At 32.7% G+C, this 16,239-nt stretch overlaps 1 non-coding gene across 1 annotated transcript; it reads right to left on the bottom strand.

Moving 5' to 3' along the window:
* Window positions 1–206: 206 nt before the first annotated feature.
* On the bottom strand, window positions 207–4,779 carry LOC107874227. The gene is made up of 3 exons (XR_007048657.1): window positions 4,249–4,779; window positions 1,087–1,326; window positions 207–582 (listed from the first exon to the last, which is right to left on the bottom strand). It is a non-coding gene; the product is annotated as an uncharacterized LOC107874227 (transcript).
* Between the last annotated feature and the right edge of the window lie 11,460 nt (window positions 4,780–16,239).

The raw sequence follows: 16,239 nt of genomic DNA, 5'->3' as shown, positions 1-16,239 counted from the left end.
ACCCTTCAATTCCTCTTGCGCCAAAGTTTCAATAAAGCAATTACACATTGTACGTTTGTTACAAGCAATATACAGATACTTGAGACGTATGTCGCTACAGCAATTAATCTCTCTCATGTCTTGCACTGTTAACCTTTCATCAACACAATATCCTTTGATCCTTGAATCATACTTCATCACCAAATACAAAAAGCAGAAACATACTAATGACGCAAAATACTAACTGTTTTTTCTGTTATTCATTCTGTTATTCAAACAGGCAGTAAAAAACTGTTTAAACCAGTACAAAATGTGACAGCACAGAGATAAAGCTGAAAAGGTTTCATATCAATAATAAGAATCGGATTGCACCAGTCTGAGAATCTGCCTATAGTTTGTGGGGCTGTCATACCAAGTAGTGGTATTAAGAATCTCCTTTTCCAACCAATATGGATCTACTTCTTTCTTGGACAGGCTTTTGAAGTAGCTTTCCCACCCTGCAATTGTGCGCCCAAGATGTATACTCTTTTGCCTTAGAAAGATAAACTTGAGAATATCCTTTGTGAACACTCTGATCTCCTCGCTTTCAATTATGTACATATACTGAAATAAAGGAAAATATAGTGATTTTTCAAGTTGTTAAGAAATCAAGAGTAAGTAACTACAATTAACGGTTACCAACTTGTTTCATGTGCTATTACTATAACAAGCAGACACTTGTGGTTCATTTGAAACCCTTTCAAGACATTTTCTTCACCTACCACCCCATCAGAAGAGAACTCCAGCGAAAGATCTATCAAAGGCTAAACATAGAATACAGATTATCATAATCTGCTTCTCTTTATATCACTCCATAACTCTAATTGGTCCATAACTTACCGGAAATGGTCTAGACAAAGAAAGGTATTCAGTTAAGTTAGAAATAAATTTTGGATAAGCCAGCAGCATAACAAATCACCAGTTAAGTAAACCTACAACCTGAATTTCAGCCAGCTGCAAGGATTGCCTTTTAGGGTAAAGAATATAAACAGTGAGCTCCAGAAGTACATATATATCTTCGGAAAAAAATTAGAGAGAAGGGGGATAAGGAGACAAAGGAGAAATTACCAACAATATGAAGCCCATAGGTGCCAAGCCTACTTGTCCAAGCTCATCCAAGATCCCTGGAATGCCTTCAGCCTCTGCTCCACCAAAACCACCACTGCCACCTCCACCGCCACCACCTGGACGATCTCCAACACCATCTCCTCATTCTTGTTTTTTAATTTGTTGCTTCAATAAATCCTCAACTGACTTTTCCTTCTTCAGATTTCCCATGGCTTTCTCAAGAGCTTTCGATGGAGAAGCCTAGACAGATAGTAGTACCAGGTGGGGTGTTATCTTCTCATGTAATAAACATCTCATAAGCTTACTTTGCTGAAATCAAGATTTTTAACAGAATTGGAGCTACTTTATACTCAATTCCAATGCAGTTTATGAAAAGGAAACCCCGCTAATGATCAGCGTTAATGGAGAAAAGATTCATCTGTTGTTGACCTCAAAATACAGCAGAATATATCTATTTTGCATGGATAAGAGTTACACTGTAACAAATTCACACAACATTGTCATAAGAAACAGATTTCTTTTGAATAAAAGGAGAGGACAAATGTGAGACGGTCAAAGGGAAAGTAGATTATACATGCTCATCGAGGAAATACAAATACCCAAAATTAATCAAAATAAGCGGAAAGAATTGACTAAACCTTAGAAGCTAACTTTATCAAAAATGTTAAGGTTTTCTTAAAGCAATTAAAATTAAATGGGCACATGACATGCACAACATATTGGATAGATAACCTAAACAATGTTGGAGTGCCAACTAGCATTTTGTACATGACAGGTCATATAACCAACAAAATGTTGGTCACTCCTCAACCCACCTGATTTAGTGAAAGTTAAAACACTAGTCAAGCTGATATCAAGTAATTGAAGCTTATGAAACAGTGTTAGTAGATCATATAGTCGATACAACTAGTTTGGTATTGAGGCATTGTCTTTGTTTGTTGTTGTAGTGATCCACATCGTAAGATTTTAGATACTACACTATGGCAATACTGAGGAAAAGGGAGAAAAAGGGCGTCGGTGATTAGAAAGGTTGAAAGAGACATTCTCTTCTTTTACCATTCTCCTAGATTATTTCCAACTGTCTAAATATTTTTGTTGATTCCATGTCAAAGAAAACACAAGCAACAAAATGGGAAATTAAGTGGAAATGAGAAAGAAAAAGACTATGACCGAATATTAGAGGATTATGTTTAACCAATGATGATGAGCTAAAGCACTTGTAACAAACAAATGGTGCTTTAGAATATCTGGAGTCACAACTGGACAGTTTATGTTTCTTGCTAAAGACAAGGAAGCAACCAAAAGGCCTGGCAATGGAACACTTTATGTAGTGAAATGTAAAAGTTGTCTATGCCTTCCTGAAGAGTTTAGACTATTCTCCTCATTTCACAGCCAAGACTCAAGATCACCAATAGCACAATTGAGGCCTATACCAAGATGCATGTAACAATGGCCTTGCACTTATCTAATTAACTAGATAATATTAGACCCACAAGTTTTAGAGTTCCCCCTCATTTCACAGCCAAGGACCATGGTGGCATCATAAGAAATCCCATCAGGGGTTCACACTACATATGCATGTAAGAATATGCAAGAACGCCTTGCACCTATCTTATTAACTAGACAGTTTTCTCACACAAATGATCCAAAAAGTGCAAAGAAAATAAAGGGGAGTGAATTAGGGACAGAACCTACTTCCCATCACTTTCATCTTGGGTGGTATCTAGAGGTGCATGTGACTTTGGGCCATCTTCTTTTTTATTTTTTGGTGATAAGTAAATAAGATGGCTTTAGAGAATCTCAAAGTGGAACAAAAACCACACCACATATAACCAATTCTCAAAAGTTGAAATCAAACCCACCTGCATATAGTGGGAAAACTTTTCCGATTGGATTAGTTCGTGGGTGGTTTGGATGATCTTACGTAAACTAGAATATTTCTAATTAACTAGATGAGTTCCTCTTGTCCTTATCAGTCAGTTGGTTAGATGCCTGGAGAGGGTCCATGAAAGAAATATTCCCAGTTTGTCTCACAGTCGACATGTGGCAACTGTCCTAGCCATTGGTGCAATTTTTGCTTCATTTTCTTTATACCTCTGTGTTAAAAAAAAAATGGAAATACTTTTTGAATTTTACAAATAAACAAACTTTGCTTTGCTCATGTGTGCAAGCTCACAATCCCAAGCCCAAGTCCTGATAAAGAGGAGGTTTATGATAGGTTGAAAGTTAAAGTAAAACTAAGTAATTTACGATGAACCCGTGCAATCAACTGAAGAAACAAATTCATATAGGTGATACCAACTACCTGGTATTAATGCTCATGTCCATAAGCCTATATTAGGCCGTTGATATTTGCTAGTAGTCGTTTTTCTTGTCAGAGATTTGCTTATTAATAAGAATGTGGAGAACTATGAATTCTAAGAACTTAAATTGATGATATTGGAATGAAACAATTTCAAATGGAGCAAGATGGATAGTGAAGATTCATATAGCTTACCCTAACTAGCTTGAAATTGACGCATGGTAGATTTTGTTTACAAATAAACAAACTTGAAGCATTTCATAAGTTTCAAAATTAAAAAAATCAATCTACAAAAGAAAACATCAATACCTAGGCCACATGCTTGGGCTTGCTTCTGGACAATTTGGGTTGTTTGATGGTTTCTTTGTTCACACTAGTTATTCCCTCTGACTAAAGATATTACTCCCTCATTAAAAATTTAGATTATAACTTCCAAACTTTGACTGTGAATTCGGACAGAGAAATTTTAAATTTTTTGAAATAAAATTTAATATATATGATAACTAAGTAAAAGATACTACAGATCACAATAATTAACAACTTAAAATATTTATAAATGGCATATGAAATAAATCGATCAAAGAAAAACTTGATTGACTCTCAAAATTCCAACTATGCCACATAAATTGAGACGGGGAAAAAGGATAGCCTGGTGCACTAAAGCTCCAGCTATGAGTAGGGTCTAGGGAAAGACCAAACCACAAGGGTCTATAGCACGCAGCTGGTTCCAAGGACCGAAACCGTGACCTCTCGATCACATGGCAGCAACTTTACTAGTTACACCAAGGCCACATAAATTGGGTCGGAGGGAGAAATTTTTTTGACACACACAGAATGAATGATGTTGGAAAAGGTTGTACCTCATTGTCATTGCTTGCCTTCCCTTTGCCACCAAATAAGCATACAGTTCTGCACAGCTTTTGTGGTCTAAATACACCTACTTCGGCATTCAGGGAGATTTTCGGGAGTTTTGTACCAAGATAAATTGAAGATAGTGTGGTCATTTTTTAGGTCCTTTTTGGAGCAGTGAGTGATGGAAAGGAAGCATTTAGATGGGAAAATTTTATAAGAAACCATATTTTCCCAACTCTGGCTAGTTTGGTAGGAGGGATAAGGAATATTAATTTTAGGATGAATTTATCCATATTTGATTGGAATAAAATTAGCTACATAACTTATCTAGTACTTCTTCTGGAATTGTAGCTTTATTTTTTATCCCACATTGAGGGTGGGATAACTAACCACGGGAAAATGAAATCCGGGATAACTAATTCCCGAACCAAAAACCCAATTTCAGTCTTTGGGTTTACAAACCTTATTATCGAGGATTTCACATGCTTGAAGTTTTGAATTCAAGCCTTTGTAATATTGAACGTTGAGGGGAGAAAATAGACTTACCGGAGAAATTGGACGCCCGCCGGCGAAGTGAGAGAGATAGAACTAGCATTTTGCAGCCTAGATAATACTGAAAATATTCGTACCCCTTCTTCCTAAACATGCAAATTAAAGGATTAATAGCTTGTTTGGTAAAATTTATTTAAGAGGACTTTTAAAAATAATCTAGCTTCTCTTGTTAGCCTAAATTTTAAAATTAAAATTTGCACGTTATGATATTGATGTATATTTGTAGTAAATGTCTATTTTTATAGAGAAATTACGAATAAATTTCTGAAGTAATTTATATGGATAGTCATTTATGTTTTTATAATTGCCTACAAATATCAATTTTATTTCTTTTAACACTTTAAAAACTTCTTCTTGCATGTCATGTTGTTAAAATCTTTTATTTTCTTAATTATAAACCTATTTAATGTTTCAAGTTCATTTATTTAAACCTACGTCTTATAAACTATGCAAAAAATCTAAATTACATAATATTTTATTTTATAGGGGAAAATTTGCAAAGGAATTTACTGGTAACCTAATTCTCTACAAGCTTTTCAACCAAACCAATACGATGAAAAACCTACAAATTTTTTCTATCAAACAAAATTTGAAGGAAAAAATCTTAGAAATTTTTTTTATCAAGCAAAATTCAATAGAAAAATCATAAAGGTAATTATCACCTGAAAATTTTAATTCGTATGTAGATCACCTACAAAATTTTAAGCAATATCTTTTTGATAATAATATAGTAAGAAAATGAATTCTTCATGCGGATTTTTCCTAAGTAAATTTCATAAACAAATCAAGTAAATCCGCAAAGTTAACATAGGCAAAAACTTTAGAAAATAGAAATTTATTATTTTTAATTTCATTTTTCTCATTTTATTTTTTGTTTCTATTATACAAAATTTTATCTTATTCTTTAAACACTAATTTATATCATTTCCACATCCTAAACCCACAAAAAGCAAGCAAGAATTGGTTGGGCACTATTTCAAAGACTCATTTGTAATATTAGATCATTTTGTTAATATTTAAAAAAAATTTGTTTCATGACTAAATAGTTTTTCTTTCCTTCAATAATAGTACATTTAGTACGTATATGAAAATCCGAAAGCCATCATTTTTATTTTTTTTACATTTTAAGAATCTTTAGTATATGAAATAAATAACAAAAAAATATTAAATTAGTAACAATTCATATAAATACCTTGAGTTTTAAAAATATTATTAAATGGTGAAATAAATAAATTGTAATACCCCGAACTTTCTTTAAGTTAAATCTAGTCTCCAGAAGAGTTAGTGATGACTTTCTAAATGATTAATGTTTGAATCAGATATAATTTCCTCAATTTCGACTTTTTATCATGTGAAAAATTGAATTAGCTTTCCAACGATACTAATTTCGTTCAAATCCGGTATTGGAGTAAAAAGTTATAGACGTTTTATTGAGAGCTGTCAGAACCGCCCAGGTACGACGTTCAGGTTGACGGACCGTCGAGCCAGCGATGGACCATCACCTAAACTGTCACATCTAAGGAAGTAAGTCAATCTTTTGGCTAAGGTGCGACAGACAGGTTGACGGACCATTGAACTTGCGACGGACCGTCGCCTAAGCCGTCATTACTAAGGCAGTGAGTCCCTATTCTGGCCCAAGTGCGACAGTCAGAACGATGAACCGTCGAGGCAGCGACGGACCATCGCACGAGCCGTCGCAAATTTCGTTCAGCGATTTTAAGCCGTTTTATAAGGGTATTTGGGTCTTTTTCCACCCGTTTTAACCCACACCATAACTCATTACTTCATTATTCATTCACAACATCTAATTAAGGTTTCTCTCAAAGATCAATCCCCAAGAACAAAAAACCCTAAGTGCTTAATCCCAAGTCAAGAACTCAAGCTTTCCTCCACCAATCTTCAAGAAATCATCCACCCAGGTATGCGTAGTGTTCATTCATGGATTTCTTTCGTCCATGAAGCCCAAGAATCAAGTTTTAAACTATGAATTATGATTTCCATGCTATGGGTTGATTATGTTCATGTGGTTGTTGTTATATGATTCCCAAGTTGGAATCTTTATGTGTTTTGATGAGAGTATGTTAGCATGTGAGTTGAAAACCATGAATTTTAGTTGGTTATGATATATTAATTTGATGATTATGCCATGCCCTAGTCGTGCAACCTAAGTGTTTGATAAAATGCTTAAGAGACTAGAAATCATGTAATATGGCTAAATTATGACCTAAGTGATGGATTCATGTTTTACCCTTATGTTTAAATGACTCATATGCTATTATTGTGCCTTGTAGATATTTGTTGGATTGCTCATGAATTAGCCTTATGAAATTGTGCCATGTTTGCATGCAATCCTATTCATGTACCAAATTATGATAACCATGTGCTTCATGAAATCCCCAACTTATTGTAACATGGATTGTTGATGTTGGTCATATATTCAAGAATATCATGCTTTGTCAATTTTCTTCTATTGAGTCCTGGGGGTACTTGTACCCAACAATTCAGCTGTGTGCCTAGAACCAGTGTCATGTTTTCAAGATACTCTCAGTCAAACCATGTTCAGTAGAATTCAGTCAGTCTCATGACTTAGGAAAACTCAGTAATCTCAGTAATCTTAGTAATCTCAGACAGTTATCAGATCTCAATGATACTCCGTCAGTTAAGGAACTCAGTAAACTCAGTCCAGTCAGTTTAGTATAACTAATTCAGTGTCTAATCAGATGGGAGTAGGATTCAACACCGAGTGAGCCCAAGGATGGGAACTCACCTACGAGTAGAGGGTATGATTCCTAGAAGCAATCTTTGCACTCCAGAACTACGTAGCTAGCGTAGGTTGAGACATCTAACCTGTTAGATGAGGGTTGATAAGGTGTCTTAACCTCTTAGATGAGGGTCCCACCGTTCTTCTTAGAGTACCTATTAGATGAGGGATCATTCACAACTTATCCATACCAGTGGCGTGATATTGACACCCTTCCAATTGGGGTTACAGATTGGACCCCAACTAATCTATATTGCTTTAATTGGGGCATGTTGGTTAGATGACTACTTTCCACAGTTACAGTCTTAGTCTCAGTCTCAGTCTCAGTAATAGAACTCAGATAGCTCTACAAAATTCAGGACTGTCAGATACAGTCAACTCAGAACAGTACGAAACTCAGCTAGTTCCATCAGAACCTAGACTGTCAGACACAGTCACTTAGTTATATCAGTTATCGTACCTCATGTCATCAGTATTCAGACTTAGTAGTCAGTATTATCACAAATTCAGTTACAGTTACTTATTCATGCATGTATTCTCACGTTCATGTTATACAGTCGATTAGCATAGTTCATGCATATAAACCCTTGCATTCAGCCTACCTCACTTGCATACCAGTACATTCAATCGTACTGCCGTATTTGCGCTATGGTGTTTGATACCATAGGTTCATAAGTACGAGCTCTAGAGCATCAGTAGTATTCTAGTCTTAGCAGTCAGAGTTAGCGGTGAGTCCTCATCCTTCGAGGATATGATCATTTCTTTATTATTTCATTACTTAGTTTATTTCAGTAGTTGGAGTTAGTTAGGGACATATCCCATCAACTCTTTATTCAGACAATTCAGTTTTAGAGGCTTTCAGACTACAGTATGTTTAGACAGTTTATTTCAGTTTATGTTTTGGTATTGATATACCGTACTCTCAGATAGTATGTTTTATCCGTTTTGAACCTTATGGCATGTTCCAGTTTATTATTTCCACTTTTTACATGATGTCATATAGTATACAGGTACATATATCAGCCATGGATTAGTTTATGGTCCTTCGGGGTCATGAGCAATGTGTAGCGCTCCGGGTACCAGATTCGGGGCATTACATAAATTTTAAAAACTTTGAAAAGTATCAAATGAAATAATTCAATCTTTTAGTTTTATGTGTACACTTGGACACATCAACTATTTCATTGATGAGTAATGTGCATAACATTACCAGAGGAATTATTTCCTTCAAGTTGTGTGATTATCTAATATTTTTATCATGTGGTGTAATTTTTCTCATATTGAATAAAGAATAAATATAATTTATTTATATTTTTAAGAAAGAAAAAATAAATATTAAATTTAAAGTATATATTTAAATTGTTCTTCAATAATAAATATATCATGTGTATTTATTTTTTAAAAGAAATAAGAATAAATTTTAGTTAAATAAGTTTGATAAGTTAAATAGATCTATTTCTTATGTATAAAAAAATTAATGACGTGACATGCAAACTAGGAGAGAAGAAATGTTTTTGAATTGTCAAGTATTTTTTGAGGAAAATAGGAATAGTTGAGTGATATTCTAGTCCTAGAAGAAACAAAAGTGATATTTGTAGGCAATTGTGAAAACATGGGTAACTATCCATGAAAATTACTCTAAATTTTTCCTAGAAGTGCTTTATTCATTGTAAATCATCTGAGAAATAACAACTACTCTCTCTTCTCTCTCTACTCTTGTTCTTCTCTACTTTATTTTTCATAACATGTTATCAGCACGAGACTCTACCGTCTCAAATTTGAAGGCTACGTCGTATTATTCTTAGCTTAGTTCGGCTCCTAGTTATATGCATAAAAGGTTTAAATCCTAAAAATTTCATTAAGTATTGGGGACTTACTCATTTTTAAGGCCCCTTAACTTCGAGGATTTTTAAATTGATCCTTCCAACCCCGAGATATTGGTTTTTGAGTTAATTTATGTTCAGGGGTGTAAAGCGCATGTCTCAAAGAAGTTTTGGATTTTTTAGACGAGGATTGAGTCATGTTTGGGTCACGATTCCAGCAACTCATCGCAATAGAGTCGCGTCGCGGTGGTTATTGTGATGGAGCTCTCATCGTATCGCGGTGACCTATTAATCCACATTCCAGTTACGAATTAAATGTATGAGGGGCAATTATGTTTTTTTTCTTCAACAAAATTTATAAATTTACGAATTATAACTTCAGTTATGGCATTATTTGCCCATCTTCTCCAATCTTCCTCTCAAAGAAACCCTAGTCATTTCCAAAGAACATCAAATTCCATTACTTTCTCTCTAAGGAAACCAAGAATTCAAGTTCCCCAATTCAAGAACATTCAAGAAAGCATCAAGATTGGTGTTTCTTTTTTAAGCTTAAGGGTTTAAGGTATGTGTGATGTTCATCCATGGGACCTTTTTCATCCATGGAGTCCAAGAATCTCTTTTTATGTTTTAAATTATGAATTTTACATGATTAAGTTGAATTATGCCTATGAACATCTTAATAATTTGATGTCAAGTTATGATTACATGTGTTTTCAATGGAATAAGTCATTGCATGTTTTGAATATTGAACTCTTGTTATTTAAAAACTTATATCATGGTTTTAGTATTGTAACTATATTATTATCATGTGATTTACCCATTCCCATGCTTAAGATCATGACTCTCATACGTTTAATGAAATGCCTAAGTGTTGGATTTTGAATAATGATTCCCTACTATGGTTTCAAAGCTTTTATATATCTATATTTTATTTTCATTAAGTGCTGGAGGGTTATGAACACCCGATACTTAGCTTTTTACCTAATTTCAATATCTTCAGAATGATTTCTGATATACCATGAGCATTATTATTTAGTTGGTTATAATTTTCAAAGTAAGTTGTCCAATTGTGAAGATATTTGTTTGATTGATTCTGGCACTACACATACAATATTCAAAGACGAAAAATATTTCTCTCATCTAAGCATAGGTAAGATTATTGTTTCTATATTTCTAGTAGTGCTAATTTAATTTAAGGCTTCAAAAAGTAATTATAATCTTGCTCAAGGGAGCTAAACTCATCATAAATAATGTTATCTTTTCTCATAAGTTTCGGAGGAACTTGTTGAATTTTAAAGAGATCTATAAAATCATGTCAAGACAATGATGAGATGAGTCTTGAATATCTTGGTATCACCAAAAATGTCTCTGGGCATACATGTGTTATAGAAAAGTTCCTTGCTTTATCTTCTGGCCTGTATTGGACAAAGATTTGTGCAACTGAGGCACATTCTATAGTAAACCAAAAGTTTACTAATTCCAATACTTTCGTTCTTTGGCATGATCATCTGGACATCCTGGATCTATAATGATGAGATGAATTATAGAAAATTCAAATGGGCATCCATTAAAGAACTTGAAGATTTATTCAAATGGTGAATTTTCATATAATGCTTGTTATTAAGGCAAGATAATTGTGAGGCCATGACCAACAAATGTTGAGATTGAGCCCCCCGTATTCTTGGAACGGATATATGGGGATATTTGTGGACCTATTCACCCATCTAGTGGGTCATTTAGATACTTAATGGTCCTAATAAATGCTTCTTCTAGATGGTATCATGTGTGCCTATTGTTATTTCGCAACTTGGCATTTGCAAAATTGTTGGCACAAATAATACGATTATAGATACAGTTTTCTGATAATCAAATTAAGTCTATTTATTTTGATAATGGAACAGAATTTTTATCTCAAACATTTAATGACTATAGCTTATCGATTGGGATAAAAGTGAAACATCTTATAGCTCATGTTCACACTCAAAATATCCTTGCTGAGTCATTAATTAAACGTCTACAGTTGATAACAAGACCATTATTTATGAAAACTAAGTTGCCCACTTTTGTTTGGGGTCATGCAATTTTGCATATTGCAATACTTGTTTGTCTTAGACCCATAAATTATCATAAATTTTCTCCATTGCAATTGATTTTGGGTCAAGAGCCTAATATATCTCATTTGAGAATTTTTTGGATGCGTTGTATATGTGCCTACAGCACCACCAAATCGCAGCCCCCAAAGATGGTTAGGAATTTATGTTGGGTTTGAATCACCCTCCATTATTCACTATCTTAAACTATTAACAAAAGATATGTTCACTGCACGATTTATAGATTATCGATTTGATAAAATAGTTTTTTCAAAATTAGGAGGAGAAGATAGTGACATCAAAAGAAAAATTTTGTGAAAAAAATAATCTCTATCTCATCTTGATCCACGTGCAGCAAGAAGTATAAAAAATTATTCATCGGTAGAAATTTGCAAATCAAATGTCAAATGCATTTACAAAGTTAAAAAAGGATCACCAAATCATATATCCCGCAGAGAATGTCCCAACTCGAATTAATGTCCCTAAAGGACCATCCACTAATACCATAGATAATGAATCTAAAGCACGATTGAAGTGTGGTATACCATTGGGTTCAAAGGATCAAAATCCTAGAAAAAGAAAACTAAATGGTCAAGATGACACTACGAAAGATCCTCATATGAAAATTCAAGATTTGAGCAATTTTGATATCCATGAAGGAATCAATGAGCCCGAGACTCAAGAAAATGAGGAACTATTCATAAATTCAAGTAATATTGGAACTAATTTAAATTGATCTGAAATAGCAGTGGATTATGTCTTTAAATATAATATTTTAAAAAAAATCATGCAAGATAGTGAGGATCTTGAACCTCAATCTGTCACAGAATGCTGACAAGGAAATGACTGGCTAAAATGGCAAGAAGCAATTCAATCTGAATTGAATTCACTTGTCAAAAATGAAGTTCTTGGACCTATAGCTCAAACACCTAATAGTGTTAAGCTTGCTGCCTATGAATGGGTCTTTGTGCGAAAAAGAAATGAGAAAAAGGAAATACAAAGATATAAAGCATGCCTTGTTGCACAAGAATTTTTACAATAGCCTATTGTCGATTATGACGAGACATATTTACCAGTTATGGATGCAATAATATTACGTTATCTTATTAGTTTCACTTTCCATGGGAGACTTGAAATGCATTTGATAGATGTGGTAACAACCTATCGATATGGATCACTTGATAATGAGATATACATGAAATTTTTTAAGGATTTAAAATGCCGAAAGCATATAGTTCAAAATCTCAGAAAATATATTTCATTAGATTTCAAAGATCATTGTATGGTTTGAAGCAATCTGGACGCATGTGGTATAACCCTCTTAGTGAATATTAATCTAAGGAAGGTTATACAAATGATGAAATTTGCCCATATATTTTTATAAAAAAAATAAAATCGGAGTTTGTTATACTTGTTGTATATGTCGATGACATAAACCTTATTGGAACTCTAGTAGAGCTTCAAAAGGTAATTGATTACCTAAAGAAAGAATTTAACATGAAAGATCTCGGTAAGACAAAATTATGACTTGGTTTGCAAATTGGGCATTTGACAAATCATATCTTTGTCCATCAATCTGCCTACATAGAAAAGGTGTTGAAAAGATTTTATATGGATGGAGCACATCCATTAAGTACTCTGGTGGTTGTTCGATCACTTGATGTGAATAAGGATCCACTCCGAGCTCAAGAAAAGAATAAGGAACTCCTTGGTCCTGAAATACCATATCTTAGTGCAATTGGTGAACTAATGTATCTTGCAAATACTACAAGGCCTGATATAGCCTTTTCAGTTAATTTGTTAGTAAGGTATAGTTTTGTTCCTACTATGAGACATTGAAATGGAATCAAACACGTATTACGGTACCTAAAAAGGTCTATCGATATGGGCCTATTTTATTCTAAAGATTACAATTCCAATATTATTGGTTATGTTGATGTTAGGTATTTATCTGATCCTCATAAAGCTCAGTCTCAAATAGGCTATGTGTTCATATGTGGAGGTACTGCCATATGTTGGAGATCTACAAAGTAGTCTATCGTAGCCACCTTATCGAACTATGTTGAGATAATAGTTATTCATGAAGCAAGCCGAGAGTGTGTGTTTGAGGTCCATGATATATCTCATTCGATAAAAATATGGTTTAAAATGTGACAAAGTACCCACAATTTTATATGAAGATAATGTAACATGCATAGCACAACTTAAGGGAGGATTCATAAAAGGAGATAGAACGAAGCACATTTCGTCAAAACTTTTCTGTATATATGAGCTAAAAAATGGTGATATTAACGTACAACAGATTAGTTCGAGTGATAATGTGGCTGGTTTATTCATCAAGTCTCTCCCAACTACAACTTTCAAGAAGATGATGCTCAAGATCGGGATGCAAAAGTTCAAGGACGTTCTCATTGGGGAGAGTTAATACGTTCCTTATGAGGTCTTGTCCTACTGAGTTTTCCTTGGAAGGTTTTAATGAGGCAGCCTATTTGCGTATTATTAGATATGTATACTCTTTTTCCTTCACTAAATTTTTTTTCTATTTTGAGTTTTTTGTTCTAGCAGTGTTTTAACGAGACACGTTATCTACTAGACATTCAAGGAGGAGTGTTATGATATTGATATATATTAGTTGTAGTGAATGCATATTAAGAATATAGATAAGATCTATCAAGATGCAGTTGATATCTATCAGGATTTGAAGTATCTATCTTTTATAGAGAAACTAAGAGTAAATTTTCCTATAAATAAAGGATTTTATTCATTGTAAATTACCCTTCAAGAGAAATAAGAATTACTCTCTCTTCTCTCTCTACTCTTATTCTTCTCTACTTTATTTTTCATAATATTATAGTCGTTTTTGCTCTTTCATTCTTCTTTTATTTTCTTTTTCGTTTTCTTCTCTTTCTTTTCTTTTCTTCTATTTCTTACCTTTACTTCTCTTTCTTTTTTTTTTTATTTTCTTTTTTTCTTTCTTATTTTTTCCTTTTTTATTGTGTTTTATATTTTATATTTTTATACTTTTGAAAACATGGTTACGTCGAGTACAAGTCATAGATAATGACGTATATATCATAATCGCTTATTGTGTTTATATTTACCATTATCTTTTTTTATTTAACTTTTAAATTTTTTTCTATTTTTTTTTTTAGTTTTTTTCTTTCTTCTTTCTATAACTTCTATTTCTCTTTCTTCTTTTCTTTTTTGTCTTTTTTTAGTTTTTTCATTTTTGTTTTTCTTTTTCAATTTTTTATATATTTTTTTAAATTTTCTTTCTCAATTTTTATTTTTCGTAGTTTCCCCCTTTTTTGGTTCTTTTCTTCTTTTTCTTTTTCTTATTTTTTTATTCATTTTTTATTTTTATTTTTCATTTCTTTCTTTTTATTTTTTTTCTTTTTTTTCTCTTATCTATTTGCAGCTTCTATTTATCTTTTTTGTATTTTTTATTTTTATTTTATTTTATTTTAATTTTATTTTATATTTTTTTGTATTTTTGATAAATATATCTATGTCAAGCATAAGTCATGGGTGATAACGAAAATATCATAATCGCTTGTTGTATTTGTATTCGTACAATTATTTATATTTTTGTATTCACAGATAAAATTATATTTGTATTTTATAGTTTACACTTGTATTTATATTTGTATTATATAGTTCGCATTTGTATTTGTATTTTATAATTTGCACTTGTATTTGTATGTTATATTTCATGCCATCATTTATATTTTTGTATTTGTTAATACAATTGTATTTGTATTATAGTTCGTGCATATACTTGTATTTATATTTTATAATTTATATTTGTATTTTGTAGTTCACACTTGTATTTGTATATTATAGTTCTCGCCAACATTTATATTTTATAAAATTTGTACGTGTATTTTAAAGAACTATTTCGTATTTGTATTTTATAGTTGACTGCATATTATATTTGTATTTTGTGGTTTTATTTTTTTTGTATTTGTATTCTATTTTCGTCGATGCACTTGTATTTTTTAAAAAATTATTTTGCATTTTTATACTGACCACATATTTTATTTGCATTTGTAATTTCACTTATTTTATTTGTTTGTATTTGCATTTGTAGTTGACAACGTCATTTATATTTTTAACTAATTGAAAAAATTATATTTTTTTCTTTCTACGAGCACTTGTATTTATATTCATTGATACGAATTGTATTTTATTAATGCAAATCGAACGATACAAATATAAATGAGAAATTATAAAAATACAATTGTTAAATTATATAAATATAAATGTTACATTTATATCAACGATACATGTTTATACTACTTGAACACACGCATGCAAATGATACTTATTTATATACAGTTACAAATGTCAAGACCCGACCCTGGGCCTAGCCGTAATGGGTATCTTAATCCCAACATGGGAAGAACACCCCTATAGCCTATCCAATTCAAACATAATTCAGATAATGACAAAGTGAAAGACAACCAGACAATAAAGATAAAACTGTTAATGTAACTCAAAAATAACTCTAAGAGTCAACAACATTATCCAACCCACACACATGTCCACGGAAGCCTCTAAACCAATCCTTGGGACTTTCTTCAATGTGATGAGTTGACATCGAGGTGCCAAATGACTCCGTTGATAAGAGCTTTTAGGAATCATCAGCCTATTATCCCCGTCGTACCTTTGATCCGTTGAGCGAGAGCCCTTTTACACGAGACTCCCGGATCACTATGGCTAACTTTTGTCTCTATCTAAATATCAAACTAGGTCGGGACATGCCATCGATCA

Source organism: Capsicum annuum, chromosome 12, assembly GCF_002878395.1.
Source record: "Capsicum annuum cultivar UCD-10X-F1 chromosome 12, UCD10Xv1.1, whole genome shotgun sequence".
NCBI lineage: Eukaryota > Viridiplantae > Streptophyta > Magnoliopsida > Solanales > Solanaceae > Capsicum > Capsicum annuum.
This window is presented reverse-complemented; position numbering and strand designations above follow the sequence as displayed.